Below are 19,307 nucleotides of genomic sequence, written 5' to 3' on the forward strand. Positions count from 1 at the left end.
GATAGTATCTTGGGAAGAAATTGAAGGTGATATATTTCTTCTTTGCTTGGAAGGGAAAACAGTATGTGGGGCATATCAAGAGGGACAAACAATTTAACACAATAGGAAATTGGAAGAAAAAATGTGTGGAGAATTTGTGGAAAAGGCTTTCTGGAAGAAATACACATTTAGAACTCTCAAAATCACCCACAATATGAGATATATGAGGATCCTGCATGAATGCTTGCCAAAGGTCCTGTTTCCTGTGATAGTTATTTAAGAGATGACCTACAATATCTTCTACCAAGTGGATTATAGTTAGTTATTTTCCCTAGTCATGAAAATGCTTGTTCTATCTCCTCATGAGTAATGTTGCCAAGATAGCAGGGATGAAGTTTACACAAGGTTCAACAACATGAACTTCTCTTCAATTTGCTGAAAGGGCTCAGGCCCCATTTCAAATGGATACAGGGGTCAGCAATTATTATTCACTGGAATCTACACAATGATGATAAAGAGTTACCTTCCTTCACCATCAAGATTCTACCTGCATTATCATCCATAGACTGTAGTTACAGTCTCTCTTAGTCATGGTATCTCACATAGCATTTCTTCCCAAGAAGGAAATCCTTCCAGGGCTAATTAATTAAGGCAAGGGGCTGATTCTAAAGAATTTTATTAATCTTGCCATGTTTTCTAAAATCAGAAATAGCTATCTTATAGAAAAAGTGAAATGGTTTACTAAAGATCAATTCATGGTATCCTGTATTTTAAAAGATCTTGTAATACTGCGGTGTGATCCAACAGGATTTGCCTTTGAAGAAACTGCATAAATAGTGCCATTATATGATAGTTAGACTTGATCACTTTTACATTGACTGAACCACTCACAAATGTTGACTTCCTGTCTATATGGACTTGTGTTTTAGAAAGTTTAGCATCTAAGAGAAGAAAGCTTCTATGAGGGGTCATGACAATACTTCCATTGAATTCCTAGTAATGATACCATTCTGCTGTTTGAGATTCTTTCTGACACCAAATAGACAAAATGCCACTGAACGACCACGTGGTGGCAGTGGCCAGAAATTGACAACTGTTTCATCACAGAATAATTTAGGGGTGGTCCTCAGGGATACAGAAGAAACAATATTCTCTTAGTAGGAAGACCTTGATTATACAGCTCTTCTTTGCTTGGAAGGAAAAATAATGTGTGGGACATATCAACAGAGAGACAGTTTAACACAAAAGAAAATTGGGTTAAATGTGGTAAATTTGTGAAAAAGACTTCCTGGAAAGGGAAGATTTTGGAGGTGCAGTGACCAGTAATAAATATAAGGAAAGAGAATCACTGCTATTTACTTCTGCCTTATTGACTATGCCAAAGACTTTGACTGTGTAGACCACAACAAACTGTGGAAAATTCTGAAAGAGATGGGAATACCAGACCACCTGACCTGCCTCCTGAGAAATCTGTATGCAGGTAAGAAAGCAACAGTTAGAACTGGACATGGAACAACAGACTGGTTCCAAATCAGAAAAGGAGTATGTCAAGTCTGTATATTGTCACCCTGCTTATTTAACTTATATGCAGAGTGCATCATGAGAAATTCTGATCTGGATGAAGAACAAACTGGAATCAGGATTGCATGAAGAAATATCAATAACTTCAGATATGCAGATGACACCACCCTTATGGCAGAAAGCTAAGAAGAACTAAAGAGGCTCTTAATGAAAGTGAAAGAGGAGAGTGAAAAAGTTGGCTTAGAACTCAACATTCAGAAAACTAAGATCCCATCACACATGGCAAATAGATGGATAAACAGTGGAAACAGTGACACACTTTATTTGGGGGGGGGGGGGGCTCCAAAATCACTGCAGATGGTGACTGCAGCCTTGAAATTAAAAGACGTTTATTCCTTGGAAGAAAAGTTATGACCAACCTAGACAGCATATTAAGAAGTTGTGACATTACTCTGCCAACAAAGGTCTGTCTAGTCAAGGCTATGGATTTCCAGTAGTCATCTATGGCTGCTGGAGTTGGACTATAAAGAAAGATGAGCGCCAAAGAATTGATGCTTTTGAACTGTGGTGTTGGAGAAGACTCTTAAGAGCCCCTTGGACTGTAAGGAGATCCAACCAGTCCATCATAAAGGAAATCAGTCCTAAATGTTCATTGGAAGGACTGATGCCGAAGCTAAAATTCCAGTACTTTGGCCATGTGATGTGAAGAGCTGACTCATTTGAAAAGACCCTGATGCCTGGAAACACTGAAGGTGGGAACAGAAGGGAATGGCAGAGGGTGAGGTGGTTGGGTGGCATCACCAACTCAGTGGACATGACTTTGAGTAAACTCTGGGAGTTGGTGATGGACAGGGAGGTCTGGCATGCTGCAGTCCATGGGGTCGCAAAGAGTTGAACACGACTGAGTGACTGAACTGAACTGAAGAGTAGACAGGGTGCGCATGTGTCTGGAGATGAAAAGATACTTTAGACCATGTCCTAATACTCCCATGACCACCAAAACTTTAAAGAAGACTGAGGGCTTATAGCAAATACCCTCTTCCAACAACACGAGAAGACTCTACACATGGACATCACCAGATGGTCGACACCGAAATCAAACTGATTATATTCTTTGCAGCCAAAGATGGATAAGCTCTATACAGTCAGCAAAAAACAGACTGGGAGCTGACTGTGGCTTGGATCATGAACTCCTTATTGCCAAATTCAGACTGAAATTTAAGAAAGTGGAGAAACCACAAGACCATTCAGGTATGACCTAAATCAAATCCCTTATGACTATACAGTGGAAGTGAGAAATAGATTTAAGGGACTAGATCTGATAGACAGAGTGCCTGATGAACTATGCACGGAGGTTCATGACATTATGCAAGAGATAGGAATCAAGACCATCCCCAAGAAAAAGAAATGCAAAAAAGCAAAATGGCTGTCTGAGGAGGCCTTACAAATAGCTGTGAAAAGAAGGGAAGTGAAAAGCAAAGGAGAAAAGGAAAGATACACCCATTTGAACGCAGAGTTCCAAAGAATAGCAAGGAGAGATAAGGAAGCCTTCCTCAGCCATCAGTGCAAACAAATAGAGGGTAGCAACAGAATGGGAAAGACTAGAGATCACTTCAACAAAATCAGAGATAAGAAGGGAACATTTCATGCAATGATGGGCTCAATAAAGCACACAAATGGTAGGGACCTAACAGAAGCAGATATTAAGAAGAGGTGGCAAGAATACACAGAAGAACTGTACAAAAAAGATCTTCATGACCCAGATAATCACGATGGTGTAATCACTCAGCTAGAGCCAGACATCCTGGAATGTGGAGTCAAGCGGGCCTTAGGAAGCATCGCTACGAACAAAGCTAGTGGAGGAGATGGAATTCCAGTTGAGCTATTTCAAACCTGGAAGATGATGCTGTGAAAGTGCTGCACTCACTATGCCAGCAAATTTGGAAAACTTAGCAGTGGCCACAGGACTGGAAAAGGTCAGTTTTTCATTCCAATACCAAAGAAAGGCAATGCCAAAGAATGCTCAAACTACTGCACAATTGCACTCATCTCACACGCTAGTAAAGTGATGCTTAAAATTCTCCAAGCCAGGCTTCAGCACTATGTGAACTGTGAACTTCCAGATGTTCAAGCTGGTTTTAGAAAAGGCAGGGGAACCAGAGATCAAATTGCCAACATCCACTGGATCATCGAAAAAGCAAGAGAGTTCCAGAAAAACATCTATTTCTGCTTTATTGACTATGCCAAAGCCTTTGACTGTGTGGATCACAACAAACTCTGAAAAATTCTTCAGAGATGGGAATACCAGACCACCTGACCTGCCTCTTGAGAAATCCGTATGCAGGTCAGGAAGCAGCAGTTAGAATTGGACATGGAACAACAGGCTGGTTCCAAATAGGAAAAGGAGTACGTCAAGGCTGTATATTGTCACCCTGCTTATTTAACTTATATGCAGAGTACATCATGAGAAACACTGGGCTGGATGAAGCACAAGCCGGAATCAAGACTGCTGGGAGAAGTATTAATAACCTCAGATATGAAGATGACACCACTCTTACGGCAGAACTTGAAGAAGAACTAAAGAGCCTCTTGATGAAAGTGAAAGAGGCAAGTGAAAATGTTGAGTTAAACTCAACATTTAGAAAACTAAGATCATGGCATCCAGTCACATCACTTCATGACAAATAGATGAGGAAACAGTGGAAACAGTGGCTGACTTTAGTTTTGGGGGCTCCAAAATCACTGCAGATGGTGACTGCAGCCATGAAATTAAACTATGCTTACTCCTTGGAAGCAAAATTATGACCAACCTAGACAGCATATTAAAAATCAGAGACATTACTTTGTCAAGAAAGGGCCATCTAGTCAAGGCTATGGTTTTCCTAGTAGTCATGTGTGGACATGAGAGTTGGACTGTGAAGAAAGCTGAGTGCCAAAGAATTGCTGCTTTTGAACTGTGGTGTTGGAGAAGACTCTTGAGAGTCCCTTGGACTGCAAGGAGATCCAACCAGTCCATCATAAAGGAAATCAGTCCTGGGTGTTCATTGTAAAGACTGATGCTGAAGCTGTAACTCTAATACTTTGGCCATGTGATAGAAGAGCTGACTCATTTGAAAAGACCCTGATGCTGGATATGATTGAGGGCAGGAGGAGAAGGGGTTGGCAGAGGATGAGATGGTTGGATGGCATCACCGACTCAGTGGACATGAGTTTGAGTAAACTCTGGGTATTGGTGATGGACAGGGAGGCCTGGGGTGCTGTCGTTCATGGGGTTGCAAAGAGTCAGACAGGACTGAAAGACTGAACTGAACTGAACTGAGGGTTCAAGTCCACCGGTTTTAATCATACTTTTAGATAAAGAACTTTAACTTCAATGCTAAGTGAGAAATATGTAGTGGAGAAAGGAGGTTGTAAATGCAAAGAGTAGCTGGGTAAAGAGTTGCAGAACCAAGAATAATTGCAGTTCATCACATACATAATCATTCTATTTATATATACTTAGCTCTTCCTCTCTCTTAATTTCTCTTTGTCTTATATATAAACTGTTATTGATAGCTAGGCTAATTTCATTGTGCAGGTTTTCTGCTTTTAAGTTAAGGTTGCGGATGTCCTTTAGGACATCTAGACAACTATAGATGGACAATTAGAGATGAAAGCAATGAGTTGATAAGACATGGTCTTTGCTTCTAGAGAGAGAGTTAATATGTCTTAAATTCTGCATATATAGACATACTTGGTGAGACTGGGGCATGATGCTTTTGTTAGTTTATAACATAAAAGTTAAGCTAGGAAAATTGTATATAGTCAATTTTCTACACAAATGTAGACTATAGAATATCTTAAAAAACTGGCTCTGTATATGCTTCAACCTCAGAAAATACAAATACATTTGTAAATTCTTGTGTAGCTGGAATTTCACACATGCCCTAGCTTGCTTCAAACAGATGTTTCTGCAAGAACTCACACAAAGCTTGCGGGTGAAACTGATATAGTTATCTTCAAAATGCAAGTGGTAGGGGTATCGGTCCTTTCATGGAAGGTGGGAAGTACTGTTGATTTCTAGTTTCATTGATTAGCAGAACAGAATCTTCAGAAACAACTCCTTAATGTGGGTCATAATTTCTACTGGCTGTGTTCTCCAAAATTCTTTTTCTGCATCTCCTCCCAATTCTGTGAGATATCTTATACATTATAAATTATATATTAGAAATCACAGATTGCTTAGCCAGATGTAACAAAAGTAAGATGTATGGAAATAATCACCAACTTTAGAACATAGGCTACTTTTAGGAGTAGCAAATAGGGCCTTTGTATTGACATCTGCTTTATGTATTAAACTGCAGAGTGGTTATGCCTAATATAACTTTAGAGCAGAATCAGAATGAAGTGTTAGAACAAACCTGGTAAAGGTAGAACATTCCAAAAAGAAGAAATAGCAAGTGAAAGGAAGTATATTTGTTAGGTTTAGGAACATGAAAGTCTGTGTGGCTGGCATGTGCTAGAAAACAGGTAGACCCATACAGCAGACCACATGAGATATGTGGGTTATGACAAAGTCTTTTACACTTATGGATCATGCGATGAAAATGCATGCAAATATTTTGAACAGAAAAACATCTGGATCTAACATCTGTTTTCAGTGATCACTTTGCCAAGGTCCAGAGTATATTTTGTTGAGGTGCAGGGAGAAACAGGGAGCTCTTTGGGAGGCAGCTGCAGAGTCCAAACAAAAGATGACAGTGTTGGAAGTGAGTGATGGCTGTAGAGATTTTGAGATGTCAGCATATTCCTACATGCTCTGAAGATGTTTCTCATAACAAACTTGTAGGGAAGAAATAACTTTAAAAATATGAGATTGAGATCTTGAGATATTCCCTACCTTGAGAGAGGGTGAAATTCAAAGCAAACCAAATTATAGACAAAGATTAAACTATAAAATATAAATGACAAAACACCAGTGGAAATATGGATGCATTAAAAACTAATCTGAGGTTGCTGAGAGACTTACTAAGCAGAAAGACAATAGTAAAGGAAATAATCAGCAAAAAGAAATTTAAAACTTTTGTATATTAGGAGTACTAAAAATTAAGAGGTGAACATCAGGCATGTAAAAATATCTGAAATACTTATAATGAAATGTACATGTAAGTCTCCCTAGTTATAGAAATACCTTCCAGCTTGTTCAGTCCCTCTTGTAAAATTTTTTTCCTCTCCTGGCATCTTTCCTCTATTGATCTGGCCATTGTTTATACCCCTCATCAAGCTAAGAGACATTATTACAATTATTACCTTACAATTCTAGTTCTTTTGTTCTCCTCATTTAAATTCCTTGGCACACCAATAATCTTAGAGAATCTAATCAATTATATGTCTCCATGCTGAACATTGCCAGAGAAAATAACACACACACATTAGGGTGGGTTATCTCATATTCATTATCACCCACAATCAATGATCATTCAACAGTATGCAGTTATATTTACTCTGTTTTTCGATTAGCAATGTGGTAGCAACGTTTATGGGCTTCCCTGGTAGCTCAGCTGGTAAAGAATCTGCCTGCAATGCAAAAGAACTGGGTTCTATCCCTGGATTGGGAAGATTCCTTGGAGGAGGGCAGGGCAACCCACTCCAGTATTCTTGCCTGGAGAATCCCCACAGACAGAGGAGCCTGGTGGGCTACTGTCCATGGGGTCGCAAAGTGTCAGACATGACTGAGTGACTAAGCACAGCACAGCATGAACATTTATACAAGTTAATAAATTCAAGTATATGCATGTATAGGGGACTAGAAGGCAATTAGCAAACCTATTATCTCATTCACATAATTTGATTCCAAAACTGGACTACTAAAATACAAATGTAATGAATAATCCTATATCTAAATATTGCTTTAGCAAAAATTCTTAAAAGTGGAAATATGTGACAAGGAATATAAAACATTTAAGGCTTCTTATGTACATTTCAAAGTTTCAATCTATTTCATAGAGGTGAATGAGAGCTCCTATACTGGTTTTTGATGGCTTTCTAATTTAAGGATTTTTTTTAAATGCTGCTATCTGAAGTTACTTTGCGTCTTAGTCCACTTGGGCTGCTATAACACAGTACCACAGACTGGATGTTTTATAAACAACAGAAATGTCATGTCTCATGGTCCAGGTTGCAGACCTCTCATAACACTCTTACATGGTGAATGTGGGGAGGGAGCCCTGCAGGATTTCTCTCTGCTCTGTCTTTTTGGCTGCGCTGCTTGGCTTTTGGTGTCTTCATTTCACCTGCAGTGAAAACACAGTCCTAACCACTCGATCACCAGGGAATTCCCAAGGATGTTTTTTTCAGAGAAGTAATCCTCTTCAGGAAGTCTCCATCCTCATAATCAAATCACTTCTCCCAAACCCCACCTTCTAAATCACCACATTGGGGTTTAGAATCCCAATGTGAATTTAGGGGTGACACAAACAGTCAAACAGTAATTATAATATTTTAATTGTATACTTTTTAAATAGTAACATAACTGTCACATTTAAATAATATTGCTTGATTTCCATGGCTTTATTTACTTCAATAATAAGGAAAATGCTATAAACACTGGGATATAATGCTATTATAAATGAATGTTATTTCTTATAATTTCCCTACTTACTGCATTTTTCTGCCAAGAGTATCTTCCTCTTAACATTGGGGGAAAAAATTACAATTTAAGAAAAATTCAGTTTTGCATTCCTATTTAAAGAAAACTTCATGTGGACATTTAGTTTTTGGTGTTAATCTCAATAAATAATTTGGGAGACAAATTGATAAAGTTATCATTTAAAATGGAAATCAATTACAAAAGCATAAAGGTTTTAATATAACATATAAAACCCATGCTAAAAAATTCAAATTATGTAGGCCTTCTGAATATGTCATGTAAATTAAAGCATGTCATATTTAAAGAGATTAGTGTTAAAGAAATCATAGCTATCTCTATATATGAACATACAGATGTGTATATTTGTGTGTGTGTGTGTGTCTGTGTTTATATATGAAGGTCTTGATTAAGTTTCAAGAGAGTGAGAAGCATGAAAAATGAAAATGAACCCATAATTGGGAGTTAACAAAGAAGTGAGAAGAAGGAGTTCAGAACCTTAAAAGGTAATGGCAGAGAAGAAAAAGAATATATACCTTCGAACTCTGGTCAGTATTTATCTTTCAGACAGACATGGCAGTTCTTGAAAACAGCATGATAGGATTGGCTTTCAATTCTTCATCAGTTCAGTTGCTCAGTATTGTCTGACCCTTTGCAATCCCATAGACTGCAGCACAGCTGGCTTCCCTGTCCATCACAAGCTCCTGGACCTTGCTCAAACCCATGTGCATTGAGTCAGTGATGACATCCAACCATCTCATCCTCTGTCATGCCTCTCTCTTGCCTTCAAACTTTCCCAGCATCAGGGTTTTTTCCAATGAGTCAGTTCTTCACATCAGGTGGCCAAGGTATTAGAGTTTCAGCTTCAACATCAGTCCTTCCAATTTAGGACTGATTTCATTTAGGATGGACTGGTTGGATCTCCTTGCAGTCCAAGGGACTCTCAAGAGTCTTCTCCAACACCACAGTTTAAAAGCATCAATTATTTGGTGCTCAGCTTTCTTTATAGTTCAACTCTCACATCAATACTTGACTACTGGAAAAACCATAGCTTTGACTTGACAGACCTTTGTTGGTAAAGTAATGTCTCGGCTTTTTAATATGCTGTCTAGGTTGGTCATAACTTTCCTTCCAAGAAATAAGCATCTTTTACTTTCATGGCTGCAATCACCATCAGAAGTGATTTTAGAGCCCCAAAAAATAAAGTCTGACACTGTTTCCACTGTTTCCCCATTTATTTGCCATGAAGTGATGGGACCAGATGCTATGATCTTAGTTTTCTGAATGTTGAGTTTTAAGCCAGCTTTTCACTCTCCTCTTTCACTTTCATCAAGAGGCTTTTTAGTTCCTCTTCACTTTCTGCCATAAGGATGGTATCATCTGTGCATTTGAGGTTATTGATATTTCTCCCAGCAATCTTGATTTCAGCTTGAGCTTCATCCAGCCCAGAGTTTCTCATGATGTATTCTGCATAGAAGTTAAATAAGCAGAGTGACAATATACAGCCTTGACATACTCCTTTTCCTATTTGGAACCAGTCTATTGTTCCATGTCCAGTTGTAACTGTTGCCTCTTGACCTGCATACGGATTTCTCAAGAGGCAGGGCATGTGGTCTAGTATTCCCATCTCTTGAAAACTTTCCCACAGTTTGTTGTGATCTACATAGTCAAAGGCTTTGGCACATTCAATAAAGCAGAAGTAGATATTTTTCTGGAATTCTCTTATTTTATTGATGATCCAGCAGATGTTGGCAATTTGATCTCTAGTTCCTCTGCCTTTTCTAAACCCAACAGGAACATATGGAGGTTCACAGTTCACATATTGTTGAAGCCTGGCTTGCAGAATTTTGAGCATTATTTTGCTAGTGTGTGAGATGAGTGCAGTTGTGTGGTAGCTTGAACATTCTTTGGCATTCATTTCCTTTCTTTGGGATTGGAATGAAAACCTACCTTTTCCAGTCCTGTGGCCACTGCTGAGTTTTCCAAATTTGCTGACATATTGAGTGCAGCACTTTCACAGCATCATCTTTCAGGATTTGAAATAGCTCAACTGGAATTCCATCACCTCCACTAGCTTTGTTCGTAGTGATGCTTCCTAAGGTCCACTTGACTTCACATTGCAGGATGTCTGACTCTAGGTGAGTGATCACACCATCATGACCCAGATAACTGGGTCATGAAGATCTTTTTTGTATAGTTCTTCAGTGTACTCTTGTCACCTCTTCTTAATATCTTCTGTTTCTGTTAGGTCCATATCATTTCTGTCCTTTATTGTGCCCATCTTTGCATGAAATATTCCCTTGCTATCTCTAATTTTCTTGAAGACATCTCTAGTTTCTCTCCATTCTATTGTTTTCCTCTATTTCTTTGCTTTGATCACTGAGGGAGGCTTTCTTATCTCTCCTTGCTATTCTTTGGAACTCTGCATTCAGATGGGTATATCTTTCCTTTTCTCCTTTGTCTTTAGCTTCTCTTCTTTTCTCACCTATTTGTAATTCTTTTATTCATAATAATTCATAATAAAACTTTTTTGAATGTATAGGCTGCCTGACTCCTGTCCGAGTGATTCTCCAGGCAAGAATACTGGAGTGGGTTGCCATTTCCTTCTCCAGGGGAACTTCCCACACTTTCCAACCCAGGAATTGAATGCAGATTCCCACACTGTATGGAGATGCTTTACTGACTGAGCTATGCAGGAAGCTACTTTTAATTCTTAACTCTCAACTATTTGTAATTTCTCAATTCTTGGAGAAACGTAGTAATTATAAAAAAATAATTATAAAAAAATCCCCCCATGTATTATTTCATTATTTGAAGTAGCAAAAAAGTGCTGGAGTGTCTGACAGCACTTATGTAATAAGGACATTCCATGGTCAGTTTTGACTTCACTATCGTATCCTAGAGTTATAACTTGGTTGTCATTTGGATGTTACCAAATTTAGAGACAACTTGGACTATAATGCAAAGCTTGCTGGAAAAAGAAAACCCCTAAAATATTTCCCTTTTCTCTAAAACTAGAGATGTTGTTACCAAAAGATGTGGTTTTTATTAACCCTATAGGTACTTGATTAGTGAGTATTGCATTCATAAAAGTTTTATTCCCCTCACGTTTTTATTCAGAATCTCAGCAAGTGCATATGTTGGCAACCAGCAGATCTGATTTGTTTTTAGAACAAAGAAGGCTCGCTAGCTAGGAGAGCTGGGCATTTATGGAATCTGTTAAGTCTTATAATTGACAATGTTGCTTCATCAATCACAAGCAGGCCACAGTCCCGGAATCCATTCTCCACATGCCATTCTGAAGAGATAAATTACTGCTATTTTTGTAGCATGGTCCTACAATAGCTCAATGAGCTGATTTTAAAACTTTTAAAATATCACAACCAAACCACATCCAAAATTTATAAAAATGAATTAAAGTTTGACTTATAGCTTTTAAATGTATACTCCAGGTAGTAGTACTTCAAGGAAATGCAGCAATGGACAGTTGCCACTGTCCAAGACCGTGAAGAAAATTTTTGACCTAGACGATCTAAATCATTGGTTTTGGAATTCACTCCAGGTTTCATTCTCCTCCTAGCAGATATACTATCTGATTACATTTTAGGCTAGCACTAACATAAATTTATCTCCCTTGAGCATACTAAGTATTGGAAGAATAGACAGGCATGAAGGATAAATAGACTGAGTCTTCATCCATTCTGTTCTTTCTTTCCTTCTCCAACCTCTGTTTATCCTTCCTCCTGTCTTTACTCTTTGACACTCTCCTTATACATTCATTCCTTCCTCACTTTTCTATATGCTCATTCCTTTTTTCCTTTTCCATTTACTTTCTTTTTTTTTTCTTTTTTTTTTTTTATTAGTTGGAGGCTAATTACTTTACATCATTACAGTAGTTTTTGTTATACATTGAAATGAATTAGCCATGGATTTACATGTATTCCCCATCCCAGTCCCCCCTCCCACCTCCCTCTCCACCCGATCCCTCTGGGTCTTTCCAGTGCACCAGGCCAGAGCACTTGTCTCCATTTACTTTCTAAATGTTTGCTTCTTTATCTGAAGGAAAACCTTCTGCCTTCTGATGCAACTTCTGCGTTGGAACCTTTTGAGCTATTTTCCATGCTCGATTAAGTTCAGTGTCCTACTGACCAAATAGGAAAGTGGCCTGTAATATAAGTTTAATAAAAATAATTAATACATTGAATAATGAATGGAAACAAACTATTAGAAAGTAAGTTGTACATTTTATTCGCTTCAATCATTTCCGCCTCTTTGTGACCATATGGACTGGACCATAGCCCACCAGCCCTCCCAGTCCATGGGATTCTCCAGGCAAAAATACTGGAGTGCTTTACCATGTCTTTCTTCAGGGGAATCTTCCCAACCCAGGGATCGAACTCCTGTCTCTTAATCTCTTGCATGGGCAGGCAGGTTCTTTACCACCACTAGTGCCACCTGGGAAGCCAGCCACTTGGAAAGGTAAGCTACAAGAGGATAAATATTTCATTTTACTAATGGTAAATTACTAGTGATTTAAAATTTTTTGGTGTGTGATAGGAAAAATATCAAAAGAGTAGAAGCCAAAGAGTTTCAGATCAGGGAATTTGATGATGGCATAGTATCATTTTAGAAATGAAACTGGATATCTACAATTGGATTTTTGCTTGGTTGTTTAAAGCAGTCTCAGTTCAGTTCAGTTCAGTTGCTCAGTTGTGTCCAACTCTTTGTGACCCCGTGAACCCAGCACGCCAGGCCTCTCTGTCCATCACCAACTCCCGGAGTCCACCCAAACCCATGTCTATGAAGTCGGTGATGCCATCCAACCACCTCATCCTCTGTTGTCTCCATCTCCTCCTGCCCTCAATCTTTCCCAGCATCAGAATCTTTTCAAATGAGTAAGCTCTTCACATCAGGTGGTCAAAGATTTAGAATTTCAGCTTCAACATCAGTCCTTCCAATGAACACCCAGGACTGATCTCCTTTAGGATGGACTGGTTGGATCTCCTTGCAGTCCAAGGGACTCTCAAGAGTCTTCTCCAACACCACAGTTCAAAAGCATCAACTCTTCAGTGTTCAGTTTTCTTTATAGTCTAACTCTCACATCCATACATGACCACTGGAAAAACCATAGCTTTGGCTAGACGGACCTTTGTTGACAAACTAACGTCTCTGCTTTTTAATATGCTGTCTTTCCAAGGAGTAAGTGTCTTTCATGGCTGCAATCACCATCTGCAGTGATTTTGGAGCCCAGAAAAATAAAGGCAGACACTGTTTCCACTGTTTCCTCATCTATTTGCCATGAAGTGATGGGACTGGATGCCATGATCTTAGTTTTCTGAATGTTGAGCTTTAAGCCAACTTTTTCACTCTCCTCTTTCCTCAAGAGGCTCTTTAGTTCTTCACTTTCTGCCATAAGGATGATATCATCTGCATATCTGAGGTTATTGATATTTCTCCCAGCAATCTTGATTCCAACTTGTGTTTCCTCCAGCCCAGTGTTTCTCGTGATGTACTCTGCATATAAGTTAAATAAGCAGGGTGACAATATACAGCCTTGACATACTCCTTTTCTTATTTGGAACCAGCCTATTTTTCCATGTTCAGTTCTAACGGCTGCTTCCTGACCTGCATACAGATTTCTCAAGAGGCAGGTCAGGTGGTCTGGTATTCCCATCTCTTTCAGAATTTTCCACAGTTTATTGTGATCCACACAGTCAAAGGCTTTAGCATAGTCAATAAAGCAGAAATATATATTTTTCTGGAACTCTCTTGCTTTGTTGATGATCCAGCGGATGTTGGCAATTTGATCTCTGGTTCCCCTGCCTTTTCTAAAACCAACTTGAACATCTGGAAGTTCATGGTTCACGTATTGCTAAAGCCTGACTTGGAGAATTTTAAGCATTACTTTACTAGCGTGTGAGATGAGTGCAATTGTGAGGTAATTTGAACATTCTTTGGCATTGCCTTTCTTTGGGATTGGAATGAAAACCTACTTTTTCCAGTCCTGTGGCCACTGCTGAGTTTTCCAAATTTTCTGGCATATTGAGTGTGGCACTTTCACAGCATCATCTTTTAGGATTTGAAATAGTTCAGCTGGAATTCCATCACCTCCACTAGCTTTGTTCATAGTGATGCTTCTGAAAGCCCACTTGACTTCACATTCCAGGATGTCTGGCTCTAGGTGAGTGATCACACCATCGTGATTATCTTTGTTATGAAGATCTTTTTTGTATAGTTCTTCTGTTTATTCTTGCCACCTCTTCTTAATGTCTACCATTTCTGTCCTTTATTGAGCCCATCATTGCATGAAATGTTCCCTTCATATCTCTGATTTTCTTGAAGAGATCCCTAGTCTTTCCCATTCTATTGTTTTCCTCTATTTCTTTGCATTGATTGCTGAAGAGTGCTTTCTTATCTCTCCTTGTTATTCTTTGGAACTCTGCATTCAAATGGGTATGTTTTTCCTTTTCTCCTTTGCTTTTTGCTTCTCTTTTTTTCACAGCTATTTGTATGGCCTCCTCAGAAAGCCATTTTGCTTTTTTGCATTTCTTTTTCTTGGGGATGGTCTTGATTCCTGTCTCCTACACAATGTCACAAACCTCCATCCATAGTTCATCAGGCACTCTGTCTATCAGATCTAGTCCCTTAAATCTATTTCTCACTTCCACTATATAGTCATAAGGGATTTGATTTAGGTCATACCTGAATGGTCTAGTGGTTTTCTCCACTTTCTTAAATTTCAGTCTGTATTTGGCAATAAGGAGTTCATGATCCAAGCCACAGTCAGCTCCCAGTCTTGTTTTTGCTAACTGTATAGAGCTTCTCCATCTTTGGTTGCAAAGAATATAATCAATCTGATTTCAGTGTCAACCATCTTGTGATGTTCATGTGTAGAGTCTTCTCTTGTGTTGTTGGAAGAGGGTGTTTGCTATGACCAGTGTGTTCTCTTGGCAGAACTCTATTAGCCTTTGCCCTACTTCATTCTGTACTCCAAGGCCAAATTTACCTGTTACTCCAGGTGTTTCTTGACTTCGTACTTTTGCATTCCAGCCCCCTAAAAGTAATCTTGGATTGGCCTTTTTGAAATGGTGTCAAAATTCCATTAAGGGGCAGTGAACTACAACCACTATAGACAAATGTGATGGAAACTGCAATGGAATTAAGAAAAGGACATGAAGTTCTGACATAAAAATTAAATTTGCCTAGAAGGACGAGAAAAGAATTTCACAGGGAAAATAACATGCGAGTTCAAACTTTAAAAAGGAGGATTTTATTGGCTACAGAAGGAAAATGTGCTTGCCCAGAAAGTGAATAGCAAATAAGTGATGACACATTGGAAGAGATTTTTTTCCTGATGCTCCGGAATTACTGATTACTGAATATTATGTCTCTTCTCCATTGCCAAGGCTCACTGATAGCCAAAAAAAAAAAAGTGGGGGGGTCTATCAGAATTGGTTTCCTCTTCCTGGCTTCCAATTGTATTGGGGGAAGGCCATGTTGGGAGTGAGTACAGTAGTGAAAGTCACTGGGTTTTTATATGGGTGGCATTGAAGCAGCTTAAACACTCCTCTTGGAGAGGCAAGGCAATCCTTGAATGATTCTCAAGGATAGGGTAGATGCTATAGGAAAAAAATGTGCTTCAGATAGGAAAGGAATTTGATGCCTGTGGGTGAGCTGCAAACTCCAGCCTAATTAAGTAACGCCTTCCCCATCCCACGATGGCACCCCACTCCAGTACTCTTGCCTGGAAAATCCCATGGACGGAGGAGCCTGGTAGGCTGCAGTCCATGGGGTTGCGAGTCGGACTCGACTGGGCGACTTCACTTTCATTTTCACTTTCCCCATCCCAACCCCCACACCACGTCTCTTCTTTGTCCTCAGACATGAAGGATGCAGAATTCAGAAGGGAAGAAGACAAGAAAGTAAAAGAGCTGAAGAGCCCTCTTAAGCACAGACCTAGAGTGCAGTGGGTTTGGGGAACAGTTTAAAATAGGATAAGAGACTGGAGTTTAAAGTGCAATGAACTAATTTTAAAGGCAGAAAATGACTATGCATTTATGCAAGCTGCCTAGCTGGGATGAAAAAGTGGAAGTTGACATATTTTAGTTCGGGGAAATAATTGGAAGAAATATAAAGTTTTCATAACAATATATCCAGATAATTGAGGTTACTCCAAAACCAGATGATTTAAATGTGTGAAAACACAGGTAGAGAAAGCATAGTGTATTCCAAGTAAATAGATTGGAATGGCTAGAAATCAGAGGATATGCTTGGGAAAGCTGAGAGATGCAGCTAGAAAGTTATTCGGGGCTTTCCATTCTGTCTTTAAAGTTTGATTTTTTTTTTTTTTTTTTTTGGTGGAGAATCTCTTAAAAGCTGTTAAATGTGAAAATTATATGATCAGTTTTTCACTCTGAAAATATCGAGTGCCTGATAAATTTATTTTAATCAGTCAACAGGTGGAACTCAATTTAAACTTTAGGAAATATGTTTTGGGAGGCATGTTAATAATATGGATGTTATATAGCTTATGCAAAATGGAAAAATGAAGAACTAGAAATCGTGTAATATGAGATTTCTACTGCTAGAATTTTCATAGATAGAAATAAATTCAAAGCTGGTAAAGGGGAATAGGAAATAATTAAGCTTTATGTAGGGGTAATTGATTCAATTTACCAGAAAATAGATGGCATATAGTAAGATAATTACATAATGTATTGAACAAAATGGGATGCTTTTGAAAAGAAAAAGGGGAATAAATTATGCTGAGGAAAACAGATGTAAACCAGACTTATGGTCAGAAATCTAGAAGTGTGGTCACCTATATGCATAAGTCAGCAGAGATACTAAAGGAAGAGTGTGAAAGATCCTCGATTCAACTGTCAGACTTGTAACTCCAGCAAAGGGACACATAGAAGAAGCTTTGCCAAAAGAGCCCTTTCCTGGGATTTCCCTGGTGGTCCACTGCAAGTTTCTGCTTTCCCAATTCAGAAGACTTGGTTTGCTCCCTGGTCAGGGAACTAGATCCCACATGTCATAACTAAGGATCCCACATGTCTCAATGAAAACTGCAGATCCATGTGCTGAAACTATGACCCAGCAAAGCCAAATATATAAGTAAATAAAAATAAATGCTAAAAAAAATCATTTTAAAAAAAAACAAAAAAAAAACCACTTTAGTAAAATTAATGGAATACAAGGATTTAAGGCTGCAAGGGAATCAGTTTAGCATCCTCCATTCTAATCTACAAAGGCAATAGGAGCCTGAAAAATGGTGATGACAAGAAGTCAAGAAGGGATCCAGAAAGAATTAATAAAGCAAACAAAACAGTACAGTTATCAGTTCTACCTGGCTGCTAATATTATAGGTGGAATCAAACATGACTTAAACATAGTGAGAGTTTGAACTAAATCCTTCTCGTGGATACAAAGAAAAGTGGATGGAATTGAGTGACTATTAGTTCAGTGTTACGTAATAATTCGACTTGGGAGTTTCTGAGTTAAATAACTCAAGAGTTTTCCTTTTTCTCTTCCTTTGTTTCATTTTCTTTACATCACAGGACTCCTCAAAGCCCTAATTCACTAATGAACATTGAGAATCTTTAATTTGAAAAATTATTATTTACTACAAAGCATGAATAAATGAAATAGCAATTCCAAAGTGACAGATTAGTTCACGCCAAAGCAAAATTAGTTCTCGGGTCTCCTGATTCTCAACTCTATAGTTTTTTCTTTTCTACTCAGGTGAAGCAATAACAGTGAATGAGGACCTAAGACTATTAAGTAGAGAGTGGTAAGAAGGTAGAAAAGCCTGAATCTTCAGTAAAAGAAAGAAACTAATGCCCTAACACAAGGACCAATATGTTCACTGCTCTGCCGTGACCTAAATGGAAAGGAAATCCAAAAAAGAGGGGGTCCATGTATACTTTCAGCTGATTCACTTTGTTGTATAGCAGCAATTAACACAACTTTGTAAAGCAACTCCAATAAAAAGTTTTTAAAAGATCTAAATAAGAAGAGGTTCTCGGATAAGAAGATTGTCTTAGACTAGGCTTCTAACACAAAACACTACAAACTGGTTGGCTGATGAACAATGTGAATGTTCTAAGTCGCTTTGGTCATCTCCAACTCTGTGACCCCAAGACCCCAAGCCCTCCAGGCTCCTGTGTCCCATGGGATTATCTCTAGACAGGAATACTAGAATGGATTGCCATGCCCTCCTCCAGGGGATATTCCAGACCCAGAGACTGAACCCATGTCTCATGTCTCCTGCATTGACAGGAGGATTCTTTACCACTAGCAACCACCTGGGAAGCCCCTTATAAACAATAAAACTGCATTTGTCACAGCTTTGGAGGTTGAAGCCCAAGGGCAAGGGACATAAACATGCAAGTATGAGGAGTTAAATTTCAGTGCAAAGATATACCAAAAGCAGTAGGTTATTAAACCAAGAACATAGCAAACAGTGAGAAGGAGGGATTATGAAATCTGACAGAAAAAAGAAATAGCTAAGATGAGAATACACAGAAAGGAAAAGTTGATTAAAGTTCAACAGTGTACTTTACAAAGTTGTTCAAGACTTAATAATTTAAAATTTTATAAATGAAGTATATTACAGAAAATCTTAAAAGTTTTATGTAAAAATTGGCACCCATATAATGAATAATTTAAAATAAATGTAAAGATGATAGATAATCCAGTTACAGCTATGTCAGTAAAATATTACTACCTTTATTAAAAGATCTTTGCTTCCCTTGTGGCCCAGCTGGTAAAGAATCTGCCTGCAATGCAGGAGACCTGGGTTCAATCTCTGGGTTGGGAAGATCCCCTGGAGAAGGGAAAGTCTACCCACTCCAGTATTCTGTCCTAGAGAATTCCATGGACAATAAGACAGTCCATGGGTGGCAAAGAGTCAGACAGGGCTGAGCAACTTTCACTTTCATTTTCACATTTATTCAGAAAACCAAGAAATATTTGCCTATTAAAGATATGCAGATATTTTAAGCGAAGGCATTTTCACTTCCTTTAGCTAGTTTTAAATATAATTGCCAACATATTATTTGTACAAAGTATTTTTACTATTTTTCATAACACTCTGATATTCCTGTATTTATTATTGTTCAAGTGCCTTCAAAATGCTTAGTACGTCATCTAACTTATCTGGCATCAACAGTTCTGTTCC

This window comes from Odocoileus virginianus, chromosome 24 (assembly GCF_023699985.2).
Source record: "Odocoileus virginianus isolate 20LAN1187 ecotype Illinois chromosome 24, Ovbor_1.2, whole genome shotgun sequence".
NCBI classification, from domain to species: domain Eukaryota; kingdom Metazoa; phylum Chordata; class Mammalia; order Artiodactyla; family Cervidae; genus Odocoileus; species Odocoileus virginianus.